Source organism: Garra rufa, unplaced genomic scaffold, assembly GCF_049309525.1.
Source record: "Garra rufa unplaced genomic scaffold, GarRuf1.0 hap1_unplaced_007, whole genome shotgun sequence".
Taxonomy (NCBI): Eukaryota; Metazoa; Chordata; class Actinopteri; order Cypriniformes; family Cyprinidae; genus Garra; species Garra rufa.
The window spans coordinates 27,948-46,478 of record NW_027394282.1 but is presented as its reverse complement, the minus strand read 5'-3'; the positions used below and the strand labels follow the sequence as shown (position 1 = coordinate 46,478).

The 18,531-nt window shown below is 45.2% G+C and overlaps 21 non-coding genes across 21 annotated transcripts; 4 read left to right on the top strand and 17 right to left on the bottom strand.

The window, feature by feature from the left end:
- Positions 1–294: 294 nt before the first annotated feature.
- Positions 295–435, bottom strand: LOC141313964 (U4 spliceosomal RNA). Its single transcript, XR_012350030.1, has one exon. It is a non-coding gene; the product is annotated as a U4 spliceosomal RNA (small nuclear RNA).
- A 490-nt stretch (positions 436–925) lies between these two features.
- On the top strand, positions 926–1,007 carry trnas-gcu (transfer RNA serine (anticodon GCU)). The gene has a single exon. It is a non-coding gene; the product is annotated as a tRNA-Ser (tRNA).
- Positions 1,008–1,497: 490 nt separating this feature from the next.
- Positions 1,498–1,635, bottom strand: LOC141314001 (U4 spliceosomal RNA). Its single transcript, XR_012350066.1, has one exon. It is a non-coding gene; the product is annotated as a U4 spliceosomal RNA (small nuclear RNA).
- Positions 1,636–2,217: 582 nt separating this feature from the next.
- trnan-guu (transfer RNA asparagine (anticodon GUU)) lies at positions 2,218–2,291 on the bottom strand. The gene has a single exon. It is a non-coding gene; the product is annotated as a tRNA-Asn (tRNA).
- A 191-nt stretch (positions 2,292–2,482) lies between these two features.
- On the bottom strand, positions 2,483–2,555 carry trnak-cuu (transfer RNA lysine (anticodon CUU)). The gene has a single exon. It is a non-coding gene; the product is annotated as a tRNA-Lys (tRNA).
- A 1,229-nt stretch (positions 2,556–3,784) lies between these two features.
- Positions 3,785–4,000, bottom strand: LOC141313925 (small nucleolar RNA U3). The gene has a single exon (XR_012349990.1). It is a non-coding gene; the product is annotated as a small nucleolar RNA U3 (small nucleolar RNA).
- A 2,244-nt stretch (positions 4,001–6,244) lies between these two features.
- LOC141313963 (U4 spliceosomal RNA) lies at positions 6,245–6,385 on the bottom strand. The gene has a single exon (XR_012350029.1). It is a non-coding gene; the product is annotated as a U4 spliceosomal RNA (small nuclear RNA).
- Positions 6,386–6,875: 490 nt separating this feature from the next.
- trnas-gcu (transfer RNA serine (anticodon GCU)) lies at positions 6,876–6,957 on the top strand. Its single transcript has one exon. It is a non-coding gene; the product is annotated as a tRNA-Ser (tRNA).
- A 490-nt stretch (positions 6,958–7,447) lies between these two features.
- LOC141313989 (U4 spliceosomal RNA) lies at positions 7,448–7,586 on the bottom strand. Its single transcript, XR_012350054.1, has one exon. It is a non-coding gene; the product is annotated as a U4 spliceosomal RNA (small nuclear RNA).
- Positions 7,587–8,168: 582 nt separating this feature from the next.
- Positions 8,169–8,242, bottom strand: trnan-guu (transfer RNA asparagine (anticodon GUU)). Its single transcript has one exon. It is a non-coding gene; the product is annotated as a tRNA-Asn (tRNA).
- Positions 8,243–8,433: 191 nt separating this feature from the next.
- On the bottom strand, positions 8,434–8,506 carry trnak-cuu (transfer RNA lysine (anticodon CUU)). Its single transcript has one exon. It is a non-coding gene; the product is annotated as a tRNA-Lys (tRNA).
- Positions 8,507–9,736: 1,230 nt separating this feature from the next.
- On the bottom strand, positions 9,737–9,952 carry LOC141313927 (small nucleolar RNA U3). Its single transcript, XR_012349993.1, has one exon. It is a non-coding gene; the product is annotated as a small nucleolar RNA U3 (small nucleolar RNA).
- A 973-nt stretch (positions 9,953–10,925) lies between these two features.
- LOC141313962 (U4 spliceosomal RNA) lies at positions 10,926–11,066 on the bottom strand. Its single transcript, XR_012350028.1, has one exon. It is a non-coding gene; the product is annotated as a U4 spliceosomal RNA (small nuclear RNA).
- Positions 11,067–11,556: 490 nt separating this feature from the next.
- On the top strand, positions 11,557–11,638 carry trnas-gcu (transfer RNA serine (anticodon GCU)). Its single transcript has one exon. It is a non-coding gene; the product is annotated as a tRNA-Ser (tRNA).
- Positions 11,639–12,128: 490 nt separating this feature from the next.
- Positions 12,129–12,266, bottom strand: LOC141314000 (U4 spliceosomal RNA). Its single transcript, XR_012350065.1, has one exon. It is a non-coding gene; the product is annotated as a U4 spliceosomal RNA (small nuclear RNA).
- A 582-nt stretch (positions 12,267–12,848) lies between these two features.
- Positions 12,849–12,922, bottom strand: trnan-guu (transfer RNA asparagine (anticodon GUU)). The gene has a single exon. It is a non-coding gene; the product is annotated as a tRNA-Asn (tRNA).
- Positions 12,923–13,113: 191 nt separating this feature from the next.
- Positions 13,114–13,186, bottom strand: trnak-cuu (transfer RNA lysine (anticodon CUU)). Its single transcript has one exon. It is a non-coding gene; the product is annotated as a tRNA-Lys (tRNA).
- Positions 13,187–14,415: 1,229 nt separating this feature from the next.
- LOC141313924 (small nucleolar RNA U3) lies at positions 14,416–14,631 on the bottom strand. Its single transcript, XR_012349989.1, has one exon. It is a non-coding gene; the product is annotated as a small nucleolar RNA U3 (small nucleolar RNA).
- Positions 14,632–16,875: 2,244 nt separating this feature from the next.
- Positions 16,876–17,016, bottom strand: LOC141313960 (U4 spliceosomal RNA). Its single transcript, XR_012350026.1, has one exon. It is a non-coding gene; the product is annotated as a U4 spliceosomal RNA (small nuclear RNA).
- A 490-nt stretch (positions 17,017–17,506) lies between these two features.
- trnas-gcu (transfer RNA serine (anticodon GCU)) lies at positions 17,507–17,588 on the top strand. Its single transcript has one exon. It is a non-coding gene; the product is annotated as a tRNA-Ser (tRNA).
- A 490-nt stretch (positions 17,589–18,078) lies between these two features.
- On the bottom strand, positions 18,079–18,217 carry LOC141313988 (U4 spliceosomal RNA). Its single transcript, XR_012350053.1, has one exon. It is a non-coding gene; the product is annotated as a U4 spliceosomal RNA (small nuclear RNA).
- Between the last annotated feature and the right edge of the window lie 314 nt (positions 18,218–18,531).

Below are 18,531 nucleotides of genomic sequence, written 5' to 3'. Positions count from 1 at the left end.
GGATGACGAGGTGGTCCAGTGGTTAAGGCGGTGGAAGGCTAATACATTGTGCTCGACACGCATTCGAAGCTTTAGCGCCACTGAGAGGCCACCGGACCAGACAGGCCCAACATGTTTACGATGGGTAACGGTGAGCTGTAATTGCGTTGCAGTTTAACGATACTTGTCTTGAGAACATATTGACAAAACAACAAACCTTCTGGCTCTGGCGCACTATCATCAGCAGACCGTTTTTTTGGCGAGGAAAAAAAACCCTAAACGAAACAAGGCTATATTTCTCAACAAAACTCTAAGCCTCCAGAGAGACTAGCAAAAATTGCCAAAGATAACTGTATTTCAAGTCATCCTGGCGGGGTATTGGGTAAAGTTTTCAACCAGCAATGATCGCGCCTCGGACAAACCTCATAGGCTACAATATTGCCTCTGCGAAAGAATGCAGGCGACGGTCGTGACCTTTTTCTGCACCTACGTGGATGTGAACCGACAAGGTGGTAGCAAGCTTTAAACTGCCGCACAAACAGTCTCCTGCCACGGGTTGCTGCACCGTGTTTCTACGGAACAGATTAGAGGTGTGTAAAAGACGGCTCATTCACTATTCCCTCTGTGCTCAAAACAGCCAGCTGAAAGCACGGCAGCAGCAGCTGAAAAGGTCCGCAGCATGGCCTATCTCGGTCAGCAAGGGGACGGGGTGGCCGAGTGGTTAAGGCGATGGACTGCTAATCCATTTTGCTCTGTGCAATGGTTGGAATCCATTCTTGTCGTTCGGTTCCTTTAGCACTGGACCTTAATCCGGGTCCTGGGGACCCCATGCTAAACTTTTTGTGTGTCCTCCTTATCTAACACACTCAGTTCAGTTCTTTGAGTTCTCTACTAATGAACTGATGATCTGAATCAGGAGTGCTAAATAAAAAATGTCACGTAAAATGACGAGGTGGCCGAGTGGTTAAGGCGATGGACTGCTAATCCATTGTGCTCTGCACGCGTGGGTTCGAATCCCATCCTCGTCGTTCGGCTCCTTTAGCAGTAATCCTCGGTCCTGGGGACCCCACTCTGCGCTTTTTGTGTCTTCCTTATCTGACACACTCAGTTCAGTTCACTGAGTGCTCTACTAATGAGCCGATGGTCTGAATCGGGAGTGTTAAATAAAAGGACCACGGAAAGTGACGGGGTGGTCGAGTGGTTAAGGCGATGCAAGGCTAATCCGTTGTGCTAGGCTCACCTTGGTTTGTGTGGGTTTGAATCCCGTCCTCTTCATTTGATGATTTAGCACCACTGAGAGCCCACCAGAACAGACAGGCCCAACCTGTTTACGATGGGTAGCGGTGAGCTGTGATTGTGCTGTAGTTTAATGATACCTGCAGCGAAGTCTTGAGAGCATATTGAAAAAACAACAAATCTTCTGGCTCCGGCACGCTATGATCTGTAGACACCTCTTTGACGAGGACCAACAACCAGCCACTCTAACAAAACGAAGCAAAACTTTGTTTTTCAAGAAGCGTCCAGAGAGACCGGCAAAACTGAGAAGCTGACTGTATTTCAAATCATCCAGATGGGATATCGGGGAAAGTTTACAACCAGCAATGATCACACCTCAGATAAACCACACAAGCTACAACATTGCCTCTGCGATAGAATACCGGTGACGGTCGTGACCTTTTCTTGCAGCTACGTGGATGTGATCCGACAAGGTGATAGCAAGCTGGATGAGCCCCAGAGACAGATCATCAGTGAAGACCTCTTCACCTAGACGGCCATCGACGCAAGACTGTGAAAACCAGATCCTCTCCAATCTGACACTGTGGCAACATGGAACTTTTGCATCTACATTAAAATTAGTCTGTTTGTTCTTATTCTGAGGTCACCGTAGCCGCCATATCCATTCTGTATTCCGATTAGATGGTCACTGCAGTCCCCCGGATCCAGTCCGTACCAAGAGCAGATGGTGGATCAGCACCTTCAGCCGAATGTCAGCGGATACCATGTCAACTAGATGAGCCCCAGAGACAGATCATCAGTAAAGAATGAATCCACATGCCACAGCAAACTCGAGCTGGTGAAAATGTTCACCAAACACCCGCCGCTGACTTCTTTTAAAAGAAGCCAGCTTATTGAAGGTGCACAGGATAAACGCCCTGAGAAAGCTGTGCCTCGCAACCCTAAGAATGGCATAGGCGCTAGTGGACACCTGACGCGCGTGCAAAACACCGGCATTTCACACGTCCCTGGGTGGGCTCGAACCACCAACCTTTCGGTTAACAGCCGAACGCGCTAACCGATTGCGCCACAGAGACATACATTGCGCATCTGCTGCCGCGGGATCACGGTTGTAAAAGCAAGGGTTAGGGTTAGGGATTAGAATCGCACGTACTAACAGGCTGTTTTGAAAGATGTTTCCGGAGCTCGCAAAATCCACTTAGCCTGTGCGGAGAATGGGCACGCTGGAGCCCGCCACCCTGTTGGGAAGAAAGAGCGCCAACAGAGCCGCCCAACGTGGGGCTCGAACCCACGACCCTGAGATTAAGAGTCTCATGCTCTACCGACTGAGCTAGCCGGGCTGGTCGTGGTCTCCTTCACCGGGTCGGACGCAATTTTCATCGGCTCCCAAATGACACAGGCGAAACGGAGGCTCTCGCGTTGTGCAAGACTGTCGAGCCGTCCCGTGGGTAGTGCTTAGAGCAGGCTTAGAGTTTTCTTCTGTCAGTTTTGACCCAATCTGTTATTGGGAAGCGCAGTTTGACCCAGCAGTGCGGGCCAACAACATGTTCTGTCTTGCCGCGTGAAGGCGGTTCAATGCTTTGGTCAGCGTATGGTTGAGATGTGATTTTCCACCAATTTGGGGCACCTTTCTTATGGAAATCAAGGATAAATCTATATAAGGATAAGGATAAATCTTCTATATTTCGGTGGTCTTTTGCAAACACTACATTTATATGTCAGTTCCAACATAACACCGACTGTTACGCAACAGTCCCGGGATCGTTAATAGTTACGCCTCCAACATTTGCATCGCCCAATCATCGGTAACGTCAGTACATCAGTAAAACAAGGCAAGCCACTGAAGGGACACGGTTAGCTTAATGCTAGCGCTAGCCTGTTACATTGCAGTACAAAAGATATCACTTACCACATAAACAGAGAGATGACTGTGCTGATGATGGTGAATGATGGAGAAATAACTGCGCTGATGATGGCGAATGATTTACAGATCCAGAGTATCACCGAGAAGCAGCTGAACTTGTGTGGTAAGAAGCGCTCCCTCTGCATTATAACTTTACACAGAGCACATGGATCACAGTAATGAGACTAAAATGTCTGCGATACAAAACGGCAGATTCAACAAACCACATATTAAAAGCCGCTAGAGCTCCTAATTAAATAAATATTTTTATCAATGTGCCAGCTATAGAGATGAGCAGCTCTGTGAAACAGCCAATCGGAGCAGAGCTCATTAATATTCATGAAGCTTCCAAAAAAGGCAATAACAGAGCATTTCATTCTAGGGACAAATCCTAGGGTTGTAAATGGTCCTGTAAAACCGTTTCTGGAGATTGTTTGCCCTTTCCTATGCCATATACCTTCTATGCAGATATCAAAGAACAAATTAAAATATTCTCTCAATGCATTTTATGGCAACTTTAAGTTGATAGAACCAGCTGACATCTTATCCTGACATTCTGAATATCAAGGATGGTGACACCCACCAACAAAAATTAAAAAAAAAAAAAAAAAATCTCAATCATAACGACTCATAAGATTTTTAATCTGATATTTACATTTTTCAGAGACCACTCTGACCATACTCTCTTCTTCTATGCTGCTTAAATGCCACACAGAACGTTCATCAATGGTGTGGAGCATATGAAATAAACCATTACTCCACACCCGATTCACGCTCAGAAAAGAGTATCAAAGCTCATCATCGTAGTTTGGGAGACACTACACTTTTGAAACACATTTCCTAGTTAGAAACTATAGAAATGATCCCTGAAAGTATAGTCTTGACCTCCATTTTGCAAAACCAGCTTAGGCGAGTTCTGACACTTTGAGTCTCAGAGATGGTTACAACCTAACAACAGAGATGAGAAAAGTTACATTTGAAACATCATTAGAGTCCTAAAATTTTGTTTGTAATTTTAGTTGGATGCAGTTTTCATTGGCCCCCAAATTACACAGGCGAAACTGAGGCTCTCGCGTTGTGCGAGACTGTCAACCCGTCCCGTGGGTAGGGCTTAAAGCAGGCTTAGAGATTTCTTCTGTCAGTTTTGACCCAATCTGTTTTTGGGAAGCGCAGTTTGACCCAGCAGTGCGGGCCAACAACATGTTCTGTTTTGCCGCGTGAAGGCGGTTTAATGCTTTGGACAGCGTATGGTTGAGATGTGATTTTCCACCAATTTGGGGCACCTTTCTTATGGAAATCAAGGATGATTTCATGGGAAATGGCAAACTGGTGTAGCGTTTGGCTAATAAGCTAAAGCTACAAAGGATGTACCGGTGCCCCGTCGTCCGAGCAGAATCCACATTCGGCCGTAATCGGAGGTTACTACTAACGTTGGATTGTGTCTCATACACAGCAAAAAGGCCAGAGTTAAATTAACTCTCCAGGGAGTTTATATGAGTCCACTCTCAAAAGTGTTAAGTGTTAAAATCAGAGTGTTAAATTAACACTGAAGCAGAGTTAAAGTTAATGAGATAATTAGTGATTAACGAAGTGATGATTGATCATTTTTGAAGACACCTGATGTTAACAAGCACAATCACCAAAGGAGAAAATCACATTTTTTAAGAAACCATTACAGTGGTCAGTGTTTGCATTAGTTGGGCTCTTGAACTTAACGTTTGTAAAATCTCATATTGTTTGGCTGCTGTAGCAGTGTTATAACAGCCAGACAAAAGGCAATCAGGTTTTCAATAATTCTTTGTGAAATGTTAGACTATGGTTTTTATCACTGGTTACATAGACTCTATGAATGAGAACCACATCTTTAATCAGACAGATATGTAAGAAAAAAAAAAAAAGTATTTTGATCAAAGTCTATACAAAAGAGAATAAACTAGTTAAGACACACAGACATGAAGAATCAGTGTGAGAACCACAACAACGGTGACCATCAAAAATAGTATTGTAGCCAATCAGGACTCATCCATGACTCCCATCATGCATTGCGGCAAGGATAAATGATGAGAGTTCAGAGTTGATCTGTTTATCTGAACACGTCGTTTGTCACCGTTCCTGAGATTCATACGCTGGTTCTTGATGTCTGTGTGTGTCTAAACAACCCAATTTTGACTTATGAGAAATTCTTCCAGAATATATTTTAAAGAAAGATGGAGAGATTTGTTTTTTGTGGACTCATGAGACTAAATATGTACAACAGTTAATAGACTGAACTCTTCTAGAAGCTTATCTCCGAGTTACAGATCCTTTAATGGAAAATAACTCAGAGACTTGATTCTAAATAGAGTTCAATGATTCAGGTCAAGCAATGATTACATTAAAACATAACCATCACCCCTGATGGCTTGTGATCTTGGCTTGCCTGGTTGTTTTCCCTCAAATAAAGCAGCCCAGCAAGATCTAATGTTAATGACATAAGGGTCAAGAGCCCAACTAATGCAAACACTGACCACTACAATGGTTGCTTAAAAAATGTGGTTTTCTCCTTTGGTGATTCTGCCTGTTAACATCAGGTGTCTTCAATAATGATCAATCATCACTTCGTTAATCACTAATTATCTCATTAACTTTAACTCTCTGATTTTAACACTTGACACTTTTGAGAGTGGAATCATATAAACTCCCTGGAGAGTTAATTTAACTCTGGCCTTTTTGCTGTGTAGGGAGTTTGGCGCAGGGCCTCAGTGGAAAACAGGCCCTCGGCGGCTGAAACAAAAGACGAAGAATGCATCCACATGCACATGAATCAGGAATGTTAAATAAAGAAACCCCGCCGGATGACGAGGTGGTCCAGTGGTTAAGGCGGTGGTAGGCTAATACATTGTGCTCGACACGCATTCGAAGCTTTAGCGCCACTGAGAGGCCACCGGACCAGACAGGCCCAACATGTTTACGATGGGTAACGGTGAGCTGTAATTGCGTTGCAGTTTAACGATACTTGTCTTGAGAACATATTGACAAAACAACAAACCTTCTGGCTCTGGCGCACTATCATCAGCAGACCGTTTTTTTGGCGAGGAAAAAAAACCCTAAACGAAACAAGGCTATATTTCTCAACAAAACTCTAAGCCTCCAGAGAGACTAGCAAAAATTGCCAAAGATAACTGTATTTCAAGTCATCCTGGCGGGGTATTGGGTAAAGTTTTCAACCAGCAATGATCGCGCCTCGGACAAACCTCATAGGCTACAATATTGCCTCTGCGAAAGAATGCAGGCGACGGTCGTGACCTTTTTCTGCACCTACGTGGATGTGAACCGACAAGGTGGTAGCAAGCTTTAAACTGCCGCACAAACAGTCTCCTGCCACGGGTTGCTGCACCGTGTTTCTACGGAACAGATTAGAGGTGTGTAAAAGACGGCTCATTCACTATTCCCTCTGTGCTCAAAACAGCCAGCTGAAAGCACGGCAGCAGCAGCTGAAAAGGTCCGCAGCATGGCCTATCTCGGTCAGCAAGGGGACGGGGTGGCCGAGTGGTTAAGGCGATGGACTGCTAATCCATTTTGCTCTGTGCAATGGTTGGAATCCATTCTTGTCGTTCGGTTCCTTTAGCACTGGACCTTAATCCGGGTCCTGGGGACCCCATGCTAAACTTTTTGTGTGTCCTCCTTATCTAACACACTCAGTTCAGTTCTTTGAGTTCTCTACTAATGAACTGATGATCTGAATCAGGAGTGCTAAATAAAAAATGTCACGTAAAATGACGAGGTGGCCGAGTGGTTAAGGCGATGGACTGCTAATCCATTGTGCTCTGCACGCGTGGGTTCGAATCCCATCCTCGTCGTTCGGCTCCTTTAGCAGTAATCCTCGGTCCTGGGGACCCCACTCTGCGCTTTTTGTGTCTTCCTTATCTGACACACTCAGTTCAGTTCACTGAGTGCTCTACTAATGAGCCGATGGTCTGAATCGGGAGTGTTAAATAAAAGGACCACGGAAAGTGACGGGGTGGTCGAGTGTTTAAGGCGATGCAAGGCTAATCCGTTGTGCTAGGCTCACCTTGGTTTGTGTGGGTTTGAATCCCGTCCTCTTCATTTGATGATTTAGCACCACTGAGAGCCCACCAGAACAGACAGGCCCAACCTGTTTACGATGGGTAGCGGTGAGCTGTGATTGTGCTGTAGTTTAATGATACCTGCAGCGAAGTCTTGAGAGCATATTGAAAAAACAACAAATCTTCTGGCTCCGGCACGCTATGATCTGTAGACACCTCTTTGACGAGGACCAACAACCAGCCACTCTAACAAAACGAAGCAAAACTTTGTTTTTCAAGAAGCGTCCAGAGAGACCGGCAAAAACTGAGAAGCTGACTGTATTTCAAATCATCCAGATGGGATATCGGGGAAAGTTTACAACCAGCAATGATCACACCTCAGATAAACCACACAAGCTACAACATTGCCTCTGCGATAGAATACCGGTGACGGTCGTGACCTTTTCTTGCAGCTACGTGGATGTGATCCGACAAGGTGATAGCAAGCTGGATGAGCCCCAGAGACAGATCATCAGTGAAGACCTCTTCACCTAGACGGCCATCGACGCAAGACTGTGAAAACCAGATCCTCTCCAATCTGACACTGTGGCAACATGGAACTTTTGCATCTACATTAAAATTAGTCTGTTTGTTCTTATTCTGAGGTCACCGTAGCCGCCATATCCATTCTGTATTCCGATTAGATGGTCACTGCAGTCCCCCGGATCCAGTCCGTACCAAGAGCAGATGGTGGATCAGCACCTTCAGCCGAATGTCAGCGGATACCATGTCAACTAGATGAGCCCCAGAGACAGATCATCAGTAAAGAATGAATCCACATGCCACAGCAAACTCGAGCTGGTGAAAATGTTCACCAAACACCCGCCGCTGACTTCTTTTAAAAGAAGCCAGCTTATTGAAGGTGCACAGGATAAACGCCCTGAGAAAGCTGTGCCTCGCAACCCTAAGAATGGCATAGGCGCTAGTGGACACCTGACGCGCGTGCAAAACACCGGCATTTCACACGTCCCTGGGTGGGCTCGAACCACCAACCTTTCGGTTAACAGCCGAACGCGCTAACCGATTGCGCCACAGAGACAGACATTGCGCATCTGCTGCCGCGGGATCACGGTTGTAAAAGCAAGGGTTAGGGTTAGGGATTAGAATCGCACGTACTAACAGGCTGTTTTGAAAGATGTTTCCGGAGCTCGCAAAATCCACTTAGCCTGTGCGGAGAATGGGCACGCTGGAGCCCGCCAACCTGTTGGGAAGAAAGAGCGCCAACAGAGCCGCCCAACGTGGGGCTCGAACCCACGACCCTGAGATTAAGAGTCTCATGCTCTACCGACTGAGCTAGCCGGGCTGGTCGTGGTCTCCTTCACCGGGTCGGACGCAGTTTTCATCGGCTCCCAAATGACACAGGCGAAACGGAGGCTCTCGCGTTGTGCAAGACTGTCGAGCCGTCCCGTGGGTAGTGCTTAGAGCAGGCTTAGAGTTTTCTTCTGTCAGTTTTGACCCAATCTGTTATTGGGAAGCGCAGTTTGACCCAGCAGTGCGGGCCAACAACATGTTCTGTCTTGCCGCGTGAAGGCGGTTCAATGCTTTGGTCAGCGTATGGTTGAGATGTGATTTTCCACCAATTTGGGGCACCTTTCTTATGGAAATCAAGGATAAATCTATATAAGGATAAGGATAAATCTTCTATATTTCGGTGGTCTTTTGCAAACACTAGATTTATATGTCAGTTCCAACATAACACCGACTGTTACGCAACAGTCCCGGGATCGTTAATAGTTACGCCTCCAACATTTGCATCGCCCAATCATCGGTAACGTCAGTACATCAGTAAAACAAGGCAAGCCACTGAAGGGACACGGTTAGCTTAATGCTAGCGCTAGCCTGTTACATTGCAGTACAAAAGATATCACTTACCACATAAACAGAGAGATGACTGTGCTGATGATGGTGAATGATGGAGAAATAACTGCGCTGATGATGGCGAATGATTTACAGATCCAGAGTATCACCGAGAAGCAGCTGAACTTGTGTGGTAAGAAGCGCTCCCTCTGCATTATAACTTTACACAGAGCACATGGATCACAGTAATGAGACTAAAATGTCTGCGATACAAAACGGCAGATTCAACAAACCACATATTAAAAGCCGCTAGAGCTCCTAATTAAATAAATATTTTTATCAATGTGCCAGCTATAGAGATGAGCAGCTCTGTGAAACAGCCAATCGGAGCAGAGCTCATTAATATTCATGAAGCTTCCAAAAAAGGCAATAACAGAGCATTTCATTCTAGGGACAAATCCTAGGGTTGTAAATGGTCCTGTAAAACCGTTTCTGGAGATTGTTTGCCCTTTCCTATGCCATATACCTTCTATGCAGATATCAAAGAACAAATTAAAATATTCTCTCAATGCATTTTATGGCAACTTTAAGTTGATAGAACCAGCTGACATCTTATCCTGACATTCTGAATATCAAGGATGGTGACACCCACCAACAAAAATGTAAAAAAAAAAAAAAAAAATCTCAATCATAACAACTCATAAGACTTTTAATCTGATATTTACATTTTTCAGAGACCACTCTGACCATACTCTCTTCGTCTATGCTGCTTAAATGCCACACAGAACGTTCATCAATGGTGTGGAGCATATGAAATAAACCATTACTCCACACCCGATTCACGCTCAGAAAAGAGTATCAAAGCTCATCATCGTAGTTTGGGAGACACTACACTTTTGAAACACATTTCCTAGTTAGAAACTATAGAAATGATCCCTGAAAGTATAGTCTTGACCTCCATTTTGCAAAACCAGCTTAGGCGAGTTCTGACACTTTGAGTCTCAGAGATGGTTACAACCTAACAACAGAGATGAGAAAAGTTACATTTGAAACATCATTAGAGTCCTAAAATTTTGTTTGTAATTTTAGTTGGATGCAGTTTTCATTGGCCCCCAAATTACACAGGCGAAACTGAGGCTCTCGCGTTGTGCGAGACTGTCAACCCGTCCCGTGGGTAGGGCTTAAAGCAGGCTTAGAGATTTCTTCTGTCAGTTTTGACCCAATCTGTTTTTGGGAAGCGCAGTTTGACCCAGCAGTGCGGGCCAACAACATGTTCTGTTTTGCCGCGTGAAGGCGGTTTAATGCTTTGGACAGCGTATGGTTGAGATGTGATTTTCCACCAATTTGGGGCACCTTTCTTATGGAAATCAAGGATGATTTCATGGGAAATGGCAAACTGGTGTAGCGTTTGGCTAATAAGCTAAAGCTACAAAGGATGTACCGGTGCCCCGTCGTCCGAGCAGAATCCACATTCGGCCGTAATCGGAGGTTACTACTAACGTTGGATTGTGTCTCATAGGGAGTTTGGCGCAGGGCCTCAGTGGAAAACAGGCCCTCGGCGGCTGAAACAAAAGACGAAGAATGCATCCACATGCACATGAATCAGGAATGTTAAATAAAGAAACCCCGCCGGATGACGAGGTGGTCCAGTGGTTAAGGCGGTGGAAGGCTAATACATTGTGCTCGACACGCATTCGAAGCTTTAGCGCCACTGAGAGGCCACCGGACCAGACAGGCCCAACATGTTTACGATGGGTAACGGTGAGCTGTAATTGCGTTGCAGTTTAACGATACTTGTCTTGAGAACATATTGACAAAACAACAAACCTTCTGGCTCTGGCGCACTATCATCAGCAGACCGTTTTTTTGGCGAGGAAAAAAAACCCTAAACGAAACAAGGCTATATTTCTCAACAAAACTCTAAGCCTCCAGAGAGACTAGCAAAAATTGCCAAAGATAACTGTATTTCAAGTCATCCTGGCGGGGTATTGGGTAAAGTTTTCAACCAGCAATGATCGCGCCTCGGACAAACCTCATAGGCTACAATATTGCCTCTGCGAAAGAATGCAGGCGACGGTCGTGACCTTTTTCTGCACCTACGTGGATGTGAACCGACAAGGTGGTAGCAAGCTTTAAACTGCCGCACAAACAGTCTCCTGCCACGGGTTGCTGCACCGTGTTTCTACGGAACAGATTAGAGGTGTGTAAAAGACGGCTCATTCACTATTCCCTCTGTGCTCAAAACAGCCAGCTGAAAGCACGGCAGCAGCAGCTGAAAAGGTCCGCAGCATGGCCTATCTCGGTCAGCAAGGGGACGGGGTGGCCGAGTGGTTAAGGCGATGGACTGCTAATCCATTTTGCTCTGTGCAATGGTTGGAATCCATTCTTGTCGTTCGGTTCCTTTAGCACTGGACCTTAATCCGGGTCCTGGGGACCCCATGCTAAACTTTTTGTGTGTCCTCCTTATCTAACACACTCAGTTCAGTTCTTTGAGTTCTCTACTAATGAACTGATGATCTGAATCAGGAGTGCTAAATAAAAAATGTCACGTAAAATGACGAGGTGGCCGAGTGGTTAAGGCGATGGACTGCTAATCCATTGTGCTCTGCACGCGTGGGTTCGAATCCCATCCTCGTCGTTCGGCTCCTTTAGCAGTAATCCTCGGTCCTGGGGACCCCACTCTGCGCTTTTTGTGTCTTCCTTATCTGACACACTCAGTTCAGTTCACTGAGTGCTCTACTAATGAGCCGATGGTCTGAATCGGGAGTGTTAAATAAAAGGACCACGGAAAGTGACGGGGTGGTCGAGTGGTTAAGGCGATGCAAGGCTAATCCGTTGTGCTAGGCTCACCTTGGTTTGTGTGGGTTTGAATCCCGTCCTCTTCATTTGATGATTTAGCACCACTGAGAGCCCACCAGAACAGACAGGCCCAACCTGTTTACGATGGGTAGCGGTGAGCTGTGATTGTGCTGTAGTTTAATGATACCTGCAGCGAAGTCTTGAGAGCATATTGAAAAAACAACAAATCTTCTGGCTCCGGCACGCTATGATCTGTAGACACCTCTTTGACGAGGACCAACAACCAGCCACTCTAACAAAACGAAGCAAAACTTTGTTTTTCAAGAAGCGTCCAGAGAGACCGGCAAAACTGAGAAGCTGACTGTATTTCAAATCATCCAGATGGGATATCGGGGAAAGTTTACAACCAGCAATGATCACACCTCAGATAAACCACACAAGCTACAACATTGCCTCTGCGATAGAATACCGGTGACGGTCGTGACCTTTTCTTGCAGCTACGTGGATGTGATCCGACAAGGTGATAGCAAGCTGGATGAGCCCCAGAGACAGATCATCAGTGAAGACCTCTTCACCTAGACGGCCATCGACGCAAGACTGTGAAAACCAGATCCTCTCCAATCTGACACTGTGGCAACATGGAACTTTTGCATCTACATTAAAATTAGTCTGTTTGTTCTTATTCTGAGGTCACCGTAGCCGCCATATCCATTCTGTATTCCGATTAGATGGTCACTGCAGTCCCCCGGATCCAGTCCGTACCAAGAGCAGATGGTGGATCAGCACCTTCAGCCGAATGTCAGCGGATACCATGTCAACTAGATGAGCCCCAGAGACAGATCATCAGTAAAGAATGAATCCACATGCCACAGCAAACTCGAGCTGGTGAAAATGTTCACCAAACACCCGCCGCTGACTTCTTTTAAAAGAAGCCAGCTTATTGAAGGTGCACAGGATAAACGCCCTGAGAAAGCTGTGCCTCGCAACCCTAAGAATGGCATAGGCGCTAGTGGACACCTGACGCGCGTGCAAAACACCGGCATTTCACACGTCCCTGGGTGGGCTCGAACCACCAACCTTTCGGTTAACAGCCGAACGCGCTAACCGATTGCGCCACAGAGACATACATTGCGCATCTGCTGCCGCGGGATCACGGTTGTAAAAGCAAGGGTTAGGGTTAGGGATTAGAATCGCACGTACTAACAGGCTGTTTTGAAAGATGTTTCCGGAGCTCGCAAAATCCACTTAGCCTGTGCGGAGAATGGGCACGCTGGAGCCCGCCACCCTGTTGGGAAGAAAGAGCGCCAACAGAGCCGCCCAACGTGGGGCTCGAACCCACGACCCTGAGATTAAGAGTCTCATGCTCTACCGACTGAGCTAGCCGGGCTGGTCGTGGTCTCCTTCACCGGGTCGGACGCAATTTTCATCGGCTCCCAAATGACACAGGCGAAACGGAGGCTCTCGCGTTGTGCAAGACTGTCGAGCCGTCCCGTGGGTAGTGCTTAGAGCAGGCTTAGAGTTTTCTTCTGTCAGTTTTGACCCAATCTGTTATTGGGAAGCGCAGTTTGACCCAGCAGTGCGGGCCAACAACATGTTCTGTCTTGCCGCGTGAAGGCGGTTCAATGCTTTGGTCAGCGTATGGTTGAGATGTGATTTTCCACCAATTTGGGGCACCTTTCTTATGGAAATCAAGGATAAATCTATATAAGGATAAGGATAAATCTTCTATATTTCGGTGGTCTTTTGCAAACACTACATTTATATGTCAGTTCCAACATAACACCGACTGTTACGCAACAGTCCCGGGATCGTTAATAGTTACGCCTCCAACATTTGCATCGCCCAATCATCGGTAACGTCAGTACATCAGTAAAACAAGGCAAGCCACTGAAGGGACACGGTTAGCTTAATGCTAGCGCTAGCCTGTTACATTGCAGTACAAAAGATATCACTTACCACATAAACAGAGAGATGACTGTGCTGATGATGGTGAATGATGGAGAAATAACTGCGCTGATGATGGCGAATGATTTACAGATCCAGAGTATCACCGAGAAGCAGCTGAACTTGTGTGGTAAGAAGCGCTCCCTCTGCATTATAACTTTACACAGAGCACATGGATCACAGTAATGAGACTAAAATGTCTGCGATACAAAACGGCAGATTCAACAAACCACATATTAAAAGCCGCTAGAGCTCCTAATTAAATAAATATTTTTATCAATGTGCCAGCTATAGAGATGAGCAGCTCTGTGAAACAGCCAATCGGAGCAGAGCTCATTAATATTCATGAAGCTTCCAAAAAAGGCAATAACAGAGCATTTCATTCTAGGGACAAATCCTAGGGTTGTAAATGGTCCTGTAAAACCGTTTCTGGAGATTGTTTGCCCTTTCCTATGCCATATACCTTCTATGCAGATATCAAAGAACAAATTAAAATATTCTCTCAATGCATTTTATGGCAACTTTAAGTTGATAGAACCAGCTGACATCTTATCCTGACATTCTGAATATCAAGGATGGTGACACCCACCAACAAAAATTAAAAAAAAAAAAAAAAAATCTCAATCATAACGACTCATAAGATTTTTAATCTGATATTTACATTTTTCAGAGACCACTCTGACCATACTCTCTTCTTCTATGCTGCTTAAATGCCACACAGAACGTTCATCAATGGTGTGGAGCATATGAAATAAACCATTACTCCACACCCGATTCACGCTCAGAAAAGAGTATCAAAGCTCATCATCGTAGTTTGGGAGACACTACACTTTTGAAACACATTTCCTAGTTAGAAACTATAGAAATGATCCCTGAAAGTATAGTCTTGACCTCCATTTTGCAAAACCAGCTTAGGCGAGTTCTGACACTTTGAGTCTCAGAGATGGTTACAACCTAACAACAGAGATGAGAAAAGTTACATTTGAAACATCATTAGAGTCCTAAAATTTTGTTTGTAATTTTAGTTGGATGCAGTTTTCATTGGCCCCCAAATTACACAGGCGAAACTGAGGCTCTCGCGTTGTGCGAGACTGTCAACCCGTCCCGTGGGTAGGGCTTAAAGCAGGCTTAGAGATTTCTTCTGTCAGTTTTGACCCAATCTGTTTTTGGGAAGCGCAGTTTGACCCAGCAGTGCGGGCCAACAACATGTTCTGTTTTGCCGCGTGAAGGCGGTTTAATGCTTTGGACAGCGTATGGTTGAGATGTGATTTTCCACCAATTTGGGGCACCTTTCTTATGGAAATCAAGGATGATTTCATGGGAAATGGCAAACTGGTGTAGCGTTTGGCTAATAAGCTAAAGCTACAAAGGATGTACCGGTGCCCCGTCGTCCGAGCAGAATCCACATTCGGCCGTAATCGGAGGTTACTACTAACGTTGGATTGTGTCTCATACACAGCAAAAAGGCCAGAGTTAAATTAACTCTCCAGGGAGTTTATATGAGTCCACTCTCAAAAGTGTTAAGTGTTAAAATCAGAGTGTTAAATTAACACTGAAGCAGAGTTAAAGTTAATGAGATAATTAGTGATTAACGAAGTGATGATTGATCATTTTTGAAGACACCTGATGTTAACAAGCACAATCACCAAAGGAGAAAATCACATTTTTTAAGAAACCATTACAGTGGTCAGTGTTTGCATTAGTTGGGCTCTTGAACTTAACGTTTGTAAAATCTCATATTGTTTGGCTGCTGTAGCAGTGTTATAACAGCCAGACAAAAGGCAATCAGGTTTTCAATAATTCTTTGTGAAATGTTAGACTATGGTTTTTATCACTGGTTACATAGACTCTATGAATGAGAACCACATCTTTAATCAGACAGATATGTAAGAAAAAAAAAAAAAGTATTTTGATCAAAGTCTATACAAAAGAGAATAAACTAGTTAAGACACACAGACATGAAGAATCAGTGTGAGAACCACAACAACGGTGACCATCAAAAATAGTATTGTAGCCAATCAGGACTCATCCATGACTCCCATCATGCATTGCGGCAAGGATAAATGATGAGAGTTCAGAGTTGATCTGTTTATCTGAACACGTCGTTTGTCACCGTTCCTGAGATTCATACGCTGGTTCTTGATGTCTGTGTGTGTCTAAACAACCCAATTTTGACTTATGAGAAATTCTTCCAGAATATATTTTAAAGAAAGATGGAGAGATTTGTTTTTTGTGGACTCATGAGACTAAATATGTACAACAGTTAATAGACTGAACTCTTCTAGAAGCTTATCTCCGAGTTACAGATCCTTTAATGGAAAATAACTCAGAGACTTGATTCTAAATAGAGTTCAATGATTCAGGTCAAGCAATGATTACATTAAAACATAACCATCACCCCTGATGGCTTGTGATCTTGGCTTGCCTGGTTGTTTTCCCTCAAATAAAGCAGCCCAGCAAGATCTAATGTTAATGACATAAGGGTCAAGAGCCCAACTAATGCAAACACTGACCACTACAATGGTTGCTTAAAAAATGTGGTTTTCTCCTTTGGTGATTCTGCCTGTTAACATCAGGTGTCTTCAATAATGATCAATCATCACTTCGTTAATCACTAATTATCTCATTAACTTTAACTCTCTGATTTTAACACTTGACACTTTTGAGAGTGGAATCATATAAACTCCCTGGAGAGTTAATTTAACTCTGGCCTTTTTGCTGTGTAGGGAGTTTGGCGCAGGGCCTCAGTGGAAAACAGGCCCTCGGCGGCTGAAACAAAAGACGAAGAATGCATCCACATGCACATGAATCAGGAATGTTAAATAAAGAAACCCCGCCGGATGACGAGGTGGTCCAGTGGTTAAGGCGGTGGTAGGCTAATACATTGTGCTCGACACGCATTCGAAGCTTTAGCGCCACTGAGAGGCCACCGGACCAGACAGGCCCAACATGTTTACGATGGGTAACGGTGAGCTGTAATTGCGTTGCAGTTTAACGATACTTGTCTTGAGAACATATTGACAAAACAACAAACCTTCTGGCTCTGGCGCACTATCATCAGCAGACCGTTTTTTTGGCGAGGAAAAAAAACCCTAAACGAAACAAGGCTATATTTCTCAACAAAACTCTAAGCCTCCAGAGAGACTAGCAAAAATTGCCAAAGATAACTGTATTTCAAGTCATCCTGGCGGGGTATTGGGTAAAGTTTTCAACCAGCAATGATCGCGCCTCGGACAAACCTCATAGGCTACAATATTGCCTCTGCGAAAGAATGCAGGCGACGGTCGTGACCTTTTTCTGCACCTACGTGGATGTGAACCGACAAGGTGGTAGCAAGCTTTAAACTGCCGCACAAACAGTCTCCTGCCACGGGTTGCTGCACCGTGTTTCTACGGAACAGATTAGAGGTGTGTAAAAGACGGCTCATTCACTATTCCCTCTGTGCTCAAAACAGCCAGCTGAAAGCACGGCAGCAGCAGCTGAAAAGGTCCGCAGCATGGCCTATCTCGGTCAGCAAGGGGACGGGGTGGCCGAGTGGTTAAGGCGATGGACTGCTAATCCATTTTGCTCTGTGCAATGGTTGGAATCCATTCTTGTCGTTCGGTTCCTTTAGCACTGGACCTTAATCCGGGTCCTGGGGACCCCATGCTAAACTTTTTGTGTGTCCTCCTTATCTAACACACTCAGTTCAGTTCTTTGAGTTCTCTACTAATGAACTGATGATCTGAATCAGGAGTGCTAAATAAAAAATGTCACGTAAAATGACGAGGTGGCCGAGTGGTTAAGGCGATGGACTGCTAATCCATTGTGCTCTGCACGCGTGGGTTCGAATCCCATCCTCGTCGTTCGGCTCCTTTAGCAGTAATCCTCGGTCCTGGGGACCCCACTCTGCGCTTTTTGTGTCTTCCTTATCTGACACACTCAGTTCAGTTCACTGAGTGCTCTACTAATGAGCCGATGGTCTGAATCGGGAGTGTTAAATAAAAGGACCACGGAAAGTGACGGGGTGGTCGAGTGTTTAAGGCGATGCAAGGCTAATCCGTTGTGCTAGGCTCACCTTGGTTTGTGTGGGTTTGAATCCCGTCCTCTTCATTTGATGATTTAGCACCACTGAGAGCCCACCAGAACAGACAGGCCCAACCTGTTTACGATGGGTAGCGGTGAGCTGTGATTGTGCTGTAGTTTAATGATACCTGCAGCGAAGTCTTGAGAGCATATTGAAAAAACAACAAATCTTCTGGCTCCGGCACGCTATGATCTGTAGACACCTCTTTGACGAGGACCAACAACCAGCCACTCTAACAAAACGAAGCAAAACTTTGTTTTTCAAGAAGCGTCCAGAGAGACCGGCAAAAACTGAGAAGCTGACTGTATTTCAAATCATCCAGATGGGATATCGGGGAAAGTTTACAACCAGCAATGATCACACCTCAGATAAACCACACAAGCTACAACATTGCCTCTGCGATAGAATACCGGTGACGGTCGTGACCTTTTCTTGCAGCTACGTGGATGTGATCCGACAAGGTGATAGCAAGCTGGATGAGCCCCAGAGACAGATCATCAGTGAAGACCTCTTCACCTAGACGGCCATCGACGCAAGACTGTGAAAACCAGATCCTCTCCAATCTGACACTGTGGCAACATGGAACTTTTGCATCTACATTAAAATTAGTCTGTTTGTTCTTATTCTGAGGTCACCGTAGCCGCCATATCCATTCTGTATTCCGATTAGATGGTCACTGCAGTCCCCCGGATCCAGTCCGTACCAAGAGCAGATGGTGGATC